Source organism: Panthera leo, chromosome B3, assembly GCF_018350215.1.
Source record: "Panthera leo isolate Ple1 chromosome B3, P.leo_Ple1_pat1.1, whole genome shotgun sequence".
NCBI classification, from domain to species: domain Eukaryota; kingdom Metazoa; phylum Chordata; class Mammalia; order Carnivora; family Felidae; genus Panthera; species Panthera leo.
Window position 1 is genome coordinate 52,771,210 of NC_056684.1, and position 13,302 is coordinate 52,784,511.

At 40.7% G+C, this 13,302-nt stretch overlaps 1 protein-coding gene across 5 annotated transcripts in view; it reads left to right on the plus strand.

The window, feature by feature from the left end:
- The window catches only part of LOC122222039 (aromatase), a 108,924-nt gene that overhangs the window by 34,796 nt on the left and 60,826 nt on the right, over window positions 1–13,302 (plus strand). For 3 of the 5 annotated variants that reach the window (XM_042942027.1, XM_042942028.1, XM_042942031.1), the window contains exon 1: window positions 172–1,850. The exons of the other annotated variants lie outside the window; for them this stretch is intronic. The gene's annotated coding sequence lies outside the window, so the exon portion shown is untranslated. Of the gene's footprint in view, window positions 1–171; window positions 1,851–13,302 lie in introns of those variants that run through there. 5 annotated transcript variants of the gene reach the window in all.

Sequence of the window (13,302 nt, forward strand, 5' to 3'; positions counted from 1 at the left end):
AGCTTCTTTCCCCCTTAGCCTCCTCTTCCTCTTTCTTATTCCTTCAACTGGTATTTCCTAAGTACTGAATATATGTTTGGACATTTTTATTTCTCTTGCCTTTTTCTACCTGTAATTCTTCTATCTTGGATCCCTTCCCTTTCTACTTCCATATCTCTCTCTCTCTCTCTCTCTCTCTCTCTCTCAAAAAGGGGGGAATAAAGAGAAATTTGGGGATCAGAAGGAAGAAAAAGACTTTAAGGGAAAATGTATGCTTAGTTGGTACACCTGGGTTTATTCTGTGATGCTCGCATGCTCTGTGTCCATGTCACTCACAGCGTAGGTTGGGGAGAGTCAGAGTTTCATTTCCTCCTGTAATGAACTCCTACTGAGCATTAACCTCATTCCATTTGCACAGGTTGTATTTTTTTTTTAACTTCTATATATTCCTAAATAAATTCAAGCTGGTTGTGGGTCTTATATCTACTCTGTAAATGAGAGAGTGTAAACAATGATGCCAATCTGACAGTGACCAGAACTAAAGAGTGAGAAAGCCAGACCTCTCGCCATCCCACCTGGTGTGTCCACCCCAGCCTACAGCTCTCTCTCCAACATACAGTATATCACAGTCAAGCCAAAGGCATCAAGTCTTCTAGGATGACAAGCATTTTGGAGGTTAGTAAGGGGGAAAAATCTCTAGGATCCTACGTATCCTTTTTACCTCTTATCTTATTTTAACTACCAAGTCTTTGATCTCTTATTTGCTTGCTTGCTTCTCACCTAAGATGAGACCAAAGAGACCTGTGAAGAATGGAAGGGGGAGAGGGAGGAGTGGAGGAGGGATTGTGTTATGAAGTCATACAGTAAAGGGTTGTGTCCAGCTTTATCTTGCTCCCAAACATCTCTTGCCCTACTTATTAAGAAATTTGGAATGCCACCATTCCTTTAGAATAGAATTTAAAGGAATTTAAGAGCCTTACATTTAAAAAACCTAGTCCTAAAATGTTAATGTCCTTGGGAGGGGTAATTCTTAGGTGGCAGTTTGAAGGGACAGGGGCTTCGTGGGCAGAGTCACCACGAAGGGGATAAGAAAGAACCCCAAAGCCAAACATTATGTACTTCACCAGTTGTAAGTAGTCCTGTCTCCTGGTTAGTGCTGGAGAGGATAAAAGGCAGTTCTGTATCCGAGCTCCTGCCCCACCAGCACATAACACACCTGAACCTGAAGCACTGACAGTTGTTCAAACCTGAATACATCTGGCTGAAGCCTACGATCGCTTCAGATTTCCAACTTACAGTTTCCTGATTTTCCTTTGGAAAAGACTAAAGTGGTTCCACAGTGTCTAAATGTGTTTGTATTCCAAACTGCACTCAAGTTTGCCTGGGACAAGTATGTGTGTGTATGTGAATCTATATTCCCAGGATGTGTCTACGACCCCCACAGGGAGTCAAAGTTTCCAAGAGCCTCATGACGATGCAACTCCTTCACAGGGAATCCGTGGCATTACTCCCTGTCCATGAGAGCGTTTACACACAGATCTTTTCTCCTCCTCATGGTCAGTTTTCTATTTGTGATTAGTAATTGCCTTCTCTTAGTACGTTATAATCTATTACAAAAGCCAAACCTTCAGAGGGCCAGCTGAAATGACAAAATTTGGTTATAATTTATGTTGGCCCCTGACATATATATTTTTTTTAATGATTTGGTCTCTAAGCAACTGATCTCTTAGCAACAAGAAGCACCTTTATAAAAGATAGCACACAAAGAGTGATTGCCAGAAAAGCCACCCGGTTCTTAAACAGCCGCGCATCATTAGCAAAACTCACCATCTTCAAGAGTCCAAAAACTAGGAAGTGACCAGCAGACCCAGGTAACCTTGATATTTGCACATTTTCCTGAAAAAGAAAAAAAACTCATGCAACTATTGAAGAGAACAAAATTCTTTGAAATGTGTGCATTTTCTGAGGTCTTATTAGTTGGTTTTGGCTAACTTTTAATAGAATGTATTCTATTCAATAACTGCTTCTTGATTTTGTTATACAACTTGGACAGAAATTTTGTGATCAGAAAACAGTTCACTCAAAATATTTCATTGACATGAGGATGGAAGGGGGAAACAATCTATCTTTCTCAGAGTTTATTTCTGTAGGTTTTCATCTGAAGGTAAGAAAATCCACGCTGTGGCAAAATAGGAGCGTGCAGAATATCACCCTGAGTGGTGTGCACTCCTAGGGGAATACATATATTTCCCCTCCTAGGGTATTTTTAAACTGCTAAAATATTTAAAGAATAGCAAAATGATTTTACCTCCAAACTTTAGCTTTCTAATCCAGTCAATTCCAGTAGCAAGTGATGGTCTTTTGTTGCAAATATTCAAGGACTGTTTTTTCTTTTCTCTCTTTCATAGCACAAAAGCAAGCATTTTTCTATTTGTTTTCATTGCTGTTAAGAAAAGTTTCATTCTAAAACAAAAAAATAGGAGAAATTCCAGCTATCTGCACCTCATTTGCTTTTTTAGGTACCTAGGAGTTAAAGGTTTAAATGTCTTTTTAGAAAATTGGAGTTGGAGATGAGGAACAATTGTTTTTCATCTGCATCCCCCTTCGATTGAGACTGTGTAATTTAATTATAAATCCACTTGGGGGTACTTGTGGGGCATAAAAAGGGGACATTTTGTGAAGAGTGAAATAAAAATCTCCCTGATTGAGCCTGGAAACATTACACAGAAATATCACAGATCGAAGCAAACGGACCTTAGAAAATTGCAGTTTCAATCAACACAAGTCGGGATGGTGATACTTTGTTTTTTATAAGAATTGCATGTGTCATTTATCTTTAAATTGGGAGGCTAGCTGAAATAACAGATCTTTAGAACCCAAGGGGACAGGATATGCTGTCATCTTCTGAGAATCAGAAAATGGGATACTTTGTCTCAATACAGAGCTTGGCAATGGGTCAGAGCATCCAGAATCAGGACAATCCCAGAAAATTTGGTCCCAGAAAATTTGGGACTTGTTAATGTTCTGCTAAGAAAAGGCTCCTTATCAGCACAATATGATTACACTTGATTTAAAAGGCTGCTTATGACTTGTATTTCTATTACTGCTAACAACTTCAGGCAGAAAGAATTCCTTCTTGTGATTGTTTTGCTCTTAAGTTTAGCAACTTAGGTATTTTAAGTTGAATTGCAGAAACTCTTTTTAAAGCAATGTAATATGAAAGTACAGAGAAACATATAGCTTTGCCATTTAAAACTCTAAAGATTTTATGTACTTATACTGCAGTGTGATGGCTATTGTAGAAACATGTTTGTGGCTTTAAGGAACTTGGGTAAATAACTATAAGATATAGCTTTTGTTGGCTGTGTCTAGATACACTTCCAGTTTTAGGTATTCTCCTGAATATAGAGAGGAATTAAAATAAGCAAAGATAGGGTAACATATTGCAAATGACAGCTAAGTTTTTGTAGCGGTTCTTTTAAAAATTTTCAAACCCAGTCACTCTGTCCTTTGAGGTTTGTGTCATCTATGCTTTATCTGTGCATAAGGAAACAAAGAGAGCCAACGACACTGTAGAGCTTGTCATTTTGGCTGTCTTAATGAGCCATCTGACTAAGATGGACAAACAATGGCAAGATTTGAAATATACAATGAAATACTCTGACTAGACTGGCCATGATAAACTAAGCCAACTCTTCCTGCTGTGTTACTTCTGAGACACACACACATACACATGGATGGTCTCAATATAAATCATAAACCAGGAAATGAAAACAAATGAAATGAAAACACTCCATTAGTGAAGGCTTCCTGGGAAAAAGGGCAGTTTTAATTTCATGAATGGGAATTTCCATCATAATCCTTGTTTGGCATCTAAAAATCCTAGACAAAACTTGATGACTCTTTTCCTTCAAACTTTGGCTGCAATTGGGCTTGTGGGGGTGCCGGTGTGTTGAGGGGAGGGAGGTAACAGCTGGCAGACATACTCCAAAGCACTCCTGCTGCAGGGGGGTGGGGGGGGGGGTAGTGGTCCATGCTGTGAATAAATCCATTTACTTTAGACCCCTTAATACCTGAATTGAAATGATTAGTCAGGAACTTGATCAATTACTACTTTCAACAGAAAAATGTTAGCCCTCCTAAATGAATCCTACTTGGGATAATTTGGGCTTTCTCTAGTGAGAGGGAAGCAAGGAAAAAAAAACCTCTGGAGCAGTCACTGTGGGCTAGGCACTTTGCAACGTGCAGTTCTGTTTAATCCTCACAACGGCTGTGCAAAGGCATCAGCATCTCCATTTTACACAGGTGTAAACCGGGTTCAGCAGTTGGCCAATATGTTACCTAAACAGTTACTGGCCAAGCTGGGCTTTAATCCCAGGGCCAGTCTGATCCCCCAGCCAATGCGCTTTCTTTGTGCCATAATGGCACCAGCAATTATTTTAAGCTGATGTTTAAAGAATCTCTGGAGTCTTAGTAAAGCGAGACCTCTGAGTAGTTGGGCTGGCAATGGAGATTCAGGCGTCTTTTCACCAAAGAGATTCCTTAACCCCTGGTGCTGTCAGCTGGGGCGACTCGGATCCTGCATTTTCAATGTCTGCCACAGGCTGTGAACTGGAGACCGCACTCAGCTGGGCTGTGGTGGTGGTGGCCACAGGTCCTGTCGCCATTCCTTGCCATGATGCACATCCCAAATGAAGTGGGGCATAGGACTCTTTGATGCATACTTTCTGTGAGAGCAAAGCCTGAGAGGGGGCTCTCTGGGGGGCATCCCCACACCACAACAGTTAGGGACTACACAGGTAGAGAGGAAGCCAAACCAAGATCCTAAACGGGTCCAGTGACATGCCACCAAGTTAAGGTGACTGGGAAGCGAGGCCAGGTGTGGCTGGGGGGGGGGGCGGTGAGGGGGAAATGATGCTACAGAAAGCAGAGCTTTGCCCCAAGGAAGTTGTCTCAAAGTTGCAGGACTGAAGTGCCCTGTCCCCCCTGGTTCTAAAGCCTCTGGCTTTTGTTGTTGCCCCTCTTCAAGTTTCCCTGACAAAGGGATGGGTCTTAGAGAGAGTTAATTTTAAAAACTTCCCTAAATGAGTTTTTCGGTGGGAGAAGATTTGTAAAAAGAGTGAGGGCCAGTTCCGCCATGATTAGCCCTGAAGCAAAGCTCCCTACACATTTCTGTTTGATCCTTACATGAATCAGCTCAGACACCTGAACAATCTTGCCCAAAGCTAGCCAGTTTGTGCAGATGGGACTCGAACTCGGGTCTTTTGATTAGAAACCCTGTGGCTCTTTCCTACAACTGGAAAATATGATGGTATATATAGGCACATATAGATTCTAAGATGTTAATATGTATCCAAAAAGTTTGGAGTTGAAGGTGACATGACTTGCCTTGAACTTTGCATGATCATCAAATGAATACCAGGGGAAGCTCTTCACCTGCTACACTTGAGTCCATCCCTGAAGAAGGGACTAATACTCTAATAGGTATAAGAGGCAACCTCCCATTTCTTTTTCCAATCCCTCTCTGTTGGGGTATACCTATGGATAATCCCTCCAACTGTAAGTCAGAGGGTTGGTGCACAGCTTAGGAAGTCTAAAAACAATGCATAGTAATAGGTTGTATTTTTATAAAAAAAAAATGATACTCTTTGTGCAAAAGTATCCCAAATAATCCACATGCCTCTACTTCCCTGGATTCTTATCCCCAATAAGACATGCATACCCTCTTTGAGTTCCTGCCTTATGTGTGCTGCTATGACATTTATGGTTGGCACATGGATGCCACATACCTACTATGGCCAGCATAGGCAAAATCCCCCTTTATATACAGGGCACAGAAAGTCTCCTCTCATCTGGTATTCTTGGATAGAAGAAGGGGGCCACTTAACTCATTTCCTTTTTTTAAAAAAAACATCATTTTTAATTTGGGGGCTGACTTAAAAAATTGCTTAATTTAGATTTATAATTTTGGAGATGCAGGAACCAAGTTGAATGATTTGCCCAAGATCTATGTAGCTAGTCATGATGAAGGACTGAGCTCAGTTCTCTTGACTCCCAGTCCAACATTCTTTCCTCTGTATCACAAGAAACATTAGTCCTAAGAGGAGGAGGAAAGTACAAACTATCACCCCTGTTTTACAGACAGAAAAACTGAGGGCATAATTCAGGTAAGGGACAAGTGACACTCAAAAAGAATGAAAATTATTAAATCCGTGAAACTGATTTAACAGATCTTCAGGATTACTAATTTTCATCCCCTCTGCTAGATACAAATACACAAAGTTCAGTGTTACAGTGAACACAGTGGAGTGTTCAAAGGCCATTCAGCCTATTGATGATAAAATTTCTCCTCAATGTGAAATGTAAGGAAGGAGAAGGGAAAATAGTCTCTACCTTTATGAAGTCTAGTGTCCAAACAGATTATGCGTTTAGGAATCCCTTAAAAAGATAAACTAGCATGTATCTGTTATACCAGAACTGTTACAGCCAAGCCCCACATTAAAAATTAACAACAGTTCTATGGATTTTTCTCCTGTTGGATCAAGATTTTGTTTTCTTACAGATTATTACAACTCCCATACTTGCATTTGATACTGGATCCAAGGCCTCTTTTGAGGCTATAGCAAAAATACCCTGACATGCACAAGCAATTGTGAGAGTTTTATAATTTTGATACTAATTCTAAAAACTTTTAATGGGAATGTGTGAACTCACATGGATTAAGCTCTCTGTGCCAAGTTCTGTGCTAGGAATCTTACATAGGTTTTCTTAATTCATGTTCATAACTTACAATGTCAGTATTCTTAGCACAGTTTTCTAGATAAGGAAGCTGAACCTCTTTTGTACTGAAGGAACTTGCTGAAAGGGGCGACATCATAGAGTGGTATTTATTTATTCAACATATATTTACTGTACTTAAATGATGTGCCTGGTACTGGACTAGATGCTGGTGATATAAAGGTAAATAAGACATGGTCCTTGTCTTGAAGAAGCTCATAGCTTCATGACATTCATTTCCAGTTAGTTAATGTGGGAACTTCTGCTCCTCAGAGCTAGTTTAATAGCAAATGAGATATTTACAAAGTATATTATAAAAGATTTACTGTAGAACACACATCTTGAAGGTTGTAAAGGGTTAGAGAAGAAATCCTAGGATTGGAAAATATAGGCCTAGGGTTTACAACGAGGGGGAAAATTGAAGACTGACTGGCAATTTGTTAACATTCATGGCATTAGAATGAAATGGATAAAAATAGGCAGGAGAGAATAATCAGGTCACATAAGAGGACCAGCAAAGCTTGGGTTTCTTTGTTCTCTTGACTGAAGGGGTTCCACACTGAGGAATAATATGAACAATGAAAGTGGTGATACAGGACACTGGTAGATAACCTGAAACATGTGCCAAAAGTGTTTGGATTTAGTGAACAGAAAATGGGGAGCCAATGCAAAATCTGCTGATGCAGCCTCCTGGCTTTGGAATAGCACTAGACTGTGGACACCTGTGACAAAAAGTGCCAGAGGAAAAGATTCTTGTCCATGTATTATTGACCCTGGCCGAAAGATACCACTGACTAGAAGATTAGTCTTCTGAAATCCTTGACTCAATCAAGAGTGAACTGATGTGGCTCTGGCCTGGGCAATAAATAGCTGCAAAAGATAGAGCCCAACACAAAATAAGTTCAAAGAAAATGATGGGCTAGGCTTGGTGGTTTAATGGGAGAAGTGAAGGAGGAGAGAAAACAAAAGGGTGGTGGAATCCTCAGAAGTAACAGAAATTAGGATTTACCTACCTGTTTAGGTAGAATTACAATGAGTTTGTTTTTCAGTAAGGTTTACATATCATTAATGTGCCCATGCAAGTGGGGGCATTTCCTTAGAAATGTTTACTATGTCCCCCAAAGTACAAATCAGAAGACAGATAAAAGGTGCTCAGAGACTTTAGAAAAGAACCAGAAGCAAACAAGATCTCACAGTACCAAGATTTTCTGTGCTAAAGCAGCAGAGAAGTTAAAAAAAAATGCTTGGACTTGAAAACAGTCCATCAGACGGGTGAGAGAGAGGTCACAAAAAAGTGATGTGGGTGGAAGAGGAAGCTGGGAAACCAGACTGGGTGGTAGGCACCAAGGGGGTGGAACACCAGAGCCCAGTCAGGCCTCCTGACCTGCAAGTCCATGAGTTAAATGAATGCCAAGATTAGCCAGACTAAAGACTTGGCCTCACAGAGATCTAGGTTGAAATCTAGCTGTCTGCCCAGATCAGCCTCAGGTTAACCAGGTTGAGGTGGGAGGAAGGAGCATGAACTTTGGAATCAGGCAGATGCATTTTAATCTTTCTTCAGACAGAAATCAACTGTGAGACCATATGAAGGAGATTTCATCTTTTATTTCTTCACCTTTAAAAGGGAACTGCTTCTACTTATCTCACCAGGTGTTTTTGTTTTCTTTGAAAGATTAAAATGGGATAAAATACCTATAAAATATGGGGGGAGATGCTCAGTGAATACCAACTTCTCTGGAACAGTGTATTGTTTAGCTGTGTTACTAGGAGTCTTGGAGTTCTTCAGAAATTCCCCCAACTCAGATTTTTAGGTGGGAGGGAGACAGAATCTGCTAGAGGAGCTCCAGCTACCCATACCCAATGCTTACTACAGCCCTGGGGTCCCAGGAAAATTGTGTTTAAAAAGGTAAGGGGAGCAGAGACAAAACTACTGGCACTGTATTGTAGCAAGGTTTCAGGATGCAAGATTAATACACAAAATTCAACTGTATTCTTATACACTAATAGCAATCAATTGGAATACAAAAATAAAATTTTAAAGTCTACAAGTAGTCTGCAAAAACAGAAAAATACCTAGGGGTAAGTCCAACAAAAGATGTCTAAGCCCTCTACACTGAAAAGTACAAGACATTGCTGAGAGAAATTGAACACCTAATAAATGGTGTTTATATATATATATATATATATATATATATATATATATTTATATACACATACTTATATACATACATATATATACACACATACACATATATATACATACAGATATATACATATATACATATATATGTATACGTATACATATACATGTATATATATATACATATACACATATATATACATGTATATGTATATATACATATACACATATATATACATGTATATGTATATATACATATGTACATATCCATATGTACATATGGATCTTATCTATCTATAAGACCCAATACTGTTAAGGTAACAACTTTTCCCAAAGAACTGCCAATTAAAATTCTGGCAGGCTTTTTTTTTTTTTCTTTTTAATTTCAGAAGCTGATTTCCAAATTTTATATAGAAACCCAAATGACCTAGAATAACCAAAGTATGTCATTTAGGGACCTTTGAGAAGCAGGCAACAGGACTAGATTAGATATGCAAGAGATTTATCAAGGAAAAGACCGGGGAGGATAAAAGAGGAGGGAGCTGGAATAGGTAACGAAGCGGTCAGAACCCAGGGCAGGTCTGACACCTGTGAAAGGAGAGAGGGAAGGAAGAACTGTGGAGAAGGCTTCAGATCACACTGTAGTTCTGAGAGAGAGTTTGGACCAGAAACGGTGTGTCCCCAAGCAAAGATTTCCTGCTGGAAGAGTCCTGCCCTGAATGGAATGGGCTAGCACTAGCACCCCCACTTTACCTAGTTACTGGTTAGGAGCTACCCAGAGAAGTGGGCCTTTCTGGAACTTGGTGGTGAATCCATAGGATAGGGCTGTCAACTACACCCCCAAGAGCAGTTTCTTTTGAAGGAAATCTGAGCAGTGCACCTCCGTGTCTACCACACAACGTAATTTTTAAAAAGAATGAGTTGGAGAATCTTTCTTCCAACTTGCTAACCTTAGCTTAATATTTTAAGACTTAGTATAAAGCTATAGTAGTCAAAACAATTTGATATTGGCAAAAAATAAACATAGATCAATGGAACAGAACAGAGAGTCCAGAAAGAGTCTCACACATTTATTGCCAATTTTTAACAAAGGTACCAAGGCAGTTCAATAGGGAAAAGAAAGTCTTTTCAACAAATGGCACTAGATCAACCAGATAGCCATAAGAGGGGAACTTCATCAACCTTCACCTCACACCGTACACAAAAAATAACTCAGAATGGATCAGGGACCTAAAAGTAAGATCCAAAATTACTAAACTTCGAGAAGAAAACACAAGAAAATATCTTTGTGACCCTGGAGTGGTAAAGTCTTCTTAGAGTACCAAACAAGTAGGAACCATTCATAAAAGAGACAAACTTGATAACTGGGATTCATCTAAAAGTAAAAACTTTTGATCTTCAATAGACACTAAGAAAATAAGGCAGACCAAAAACTAGGAGAAATTATTTGAAACACATATATCAGACAACTTGAATCCAGAATACAGTTTTTTTTAATCTTTATTTTTGAGAGAGAGAGAGAGAGAGAGAGAGAGAGAGAGAGAGAGAAAGCACAAGTGGGTAGGGGCAGAGAGAGGATGACACAAAATCTGAAGCAGGCTCCAGGCTCTGAGCTGTCAGCACAGAGCCCAATGCGGGGCTTGAACTCATGAACCATGAGATCATGACCTGAGCTGAAGTCAGACGCTTAACTGACTGAGCCATCCACATGCCCCCAGAATACAGTTTTTAAAAATTGTTTAAGATCCAGTAAGACCAAACAATTTTATTTTTTTATTATTTTTATCTTTCTTATTTTGAGAGAGAGAGAGAGAGCAGGGGAAGGGCAGAGGGAGAGGAAGGGGGGGGAGACAGAGAGAGAGAGAGAGAGAGAGAGAGAGAGAGAGAGAGAGAGAGAGAAAATCTTAAGTGGGCTTGATCCCACAACCCTGGGATCATGACCTGAGCCAAAATCAAGAGCCGGATGCTCAACCGACAGAGCCACCCAGGTGCCAATTTTTAAAAACAGGGAAATTATTTGACCAGACACTTCACAAAAGAAGATCTATGAATGGCCAGTAAACTAAAAAATGTTCACAATCATTAGTAATTGAGGAAATGAAAATTAGGACCACTTTCAGATCCCTCTAGAATGGCTACAGTTAGAAGACCGACATGACACATACCAAGTGTTGGGGAGAATGTGAAGCAACTTGAACTTTCATATACTACTGGAGGCAATGTAGGGGTACTTGGAAAATAATTTGGCAGTTTCTTAAAAAGTTAAACATATATTTACCATGAGACACTCTGGTACACTAGTGTTCATAGCAGCCTTGTATGAAATAGCGGAGGACTGGGAAACCACCCACATGTTCATTTTTTTATATGAAATTTATTGTCAAATTTGTTTCCATACAACACCCAGTGCTCAACCCAACAGGTGCCCTCCTCAATACCCATCACCCACGCTTCCATCCCTTCCACCCCCCATCAACCCTCAGTTTATTCTCAGTTTTTAAGAGTCTCTTATGGTTTGGCTCACTCCCTCTCTTTTTTTTTTTTCCTTCACCTCCCCCATGGTCTTCTGTTAAGTTTCTCAGGATCCACATAAGAGTGAAAACATAGGGTATCTGTCTTTCTCTGTATGACTTGTTTCACTTAGCATAACACTCTCCAGTTCCAACCACATTGCTACAAAAGGTGTTATTTCATTCTTTCTCACTGCCAAGTACTATTCCATTGGGTATATAAATCACATGTTCATTAACAAGCGAATGGATACACTGGGGTGTAACTAAACAATAGAATACTACTCAGCAACCTTAGGGAACAGACTGTTGATGTGAGCAACAACATGAATGACTCTCAAAATCAACATACTGAGTGAAAGAAGCCAGACAGAAAAGAGTACAGACCATATGATTACAATGCTATAAAACTCGAGAAAATGCAAACTAATCAACAGTGACAGGAAGAGATCAGTAGTTGTCTGGGGATGGGGCAGAGGAAGGGATGGATTACAAAAGGGTGATGGAAATGTTATCTTGATTCTGGTGATGATTTCACAAGTGTGCATATATATGTTAAAACTCCTAAGACTGTACACTTTTAAGTATTTGAGGTTTATTGTATGTCAATTATGCCTCAGTAAAGTGGTTTTCAAGGGATGGAGGGAGATGGGGTCTGATGTAATTCATGCCACCCCACCCATACACTCAAAGGGTGTGAATGGTTGGAACCGTGTTCTAGTAGAAACTTAGGGAGCAGTGAGTCTGGTACTTTGCTTTCCTATTTGGCTATCTAGTATCGACCTTTCCCTCAAGCTGGGGGAAGGAGTAGAGGGAGGCACAATGCCTAGTGCCAACCAGCTGTGGCCTTAAAGCTTCCTCCTGCACAAGGAGGACCATTCCCTCAGACAGGGGAGCACACAGGCCAGCTGCGTGGGCAGTCAGCCAAAGCAGCCACACAGGGCTCAGTGTTCAGAAGGGGCCCCCACTAGCAGGTTTAATGTTCTGCGGTCACAGTATTGAAATTCTTAATAATTTTATCTTTGATTTTGCGCTTTGTAAGAGAAGTCTGATGGGACAGTGGATGTACTGGGAAACTGGACCTTTGGCTCATGCAGGGTCACCTCTTGTGTGGCTTCCCTGGGGACAGGGATGAGTTCTCTGCTGCCCTCTGCCTGGCAATGGCCTGGGCATGAGAGGATCAGTGCTGATGCACAGCCAGGGGGCTGAGTCACAGGGTGGTGGCCCCTGGAGCAACTGTGAGGGTCTGCATTTGCCCATAGAATATCCCTGTGCCTGAGGTAGCCCAACATTAAATAGCAAATAAAAAACACCATGACAGGTGGAAAGAAAGACTGCAAAATAAAGGAAAAGTCCTTTTTCCTGCTTTCGGAACAAGAGGCTTCTGCATTTTCATTTTGTACTGGGCCCTGTAAACCTTATGGTCAGTCCTGGCTGCAGGGCAGGCTGCTTGCAGTCACAGCACTCGTCCCCCACCCGGCCTGCCCTGGGCTCCAGCTGTTGACTGCCACAGGTACAGGAGGGCTGATCTTGCTGCAGAAAGCTTCCAATGCCCCTCAGGGGAAAGATTTGACTCCATTCACCCTGCTCAGGAGTGATAGAGACCGGAGCCTAGGAATGGAAACTCTGGAGTGTAGGGCAGACTTGCTCTCCAGAATAGGAAGTCTTATCAGGGTAGAAGCAAGGCAAGTCCCACTCTCATAAGATTCTTCTGCTTATGGTCCTCCCTGTTCTTTGATTTCCTCTCTGGTGTGGAATAAGGGTGAAAGTCCCAATTTGTTGTTTTGAAAAAAGTAACCATGACAACAGCCAAGTCCACAGAGAGAGTAGTAAAATCCATCAAGCTCACTTTCAATACCTTGCCTTTCCTTCCAGAACGAATACTCCTAGTCAGAC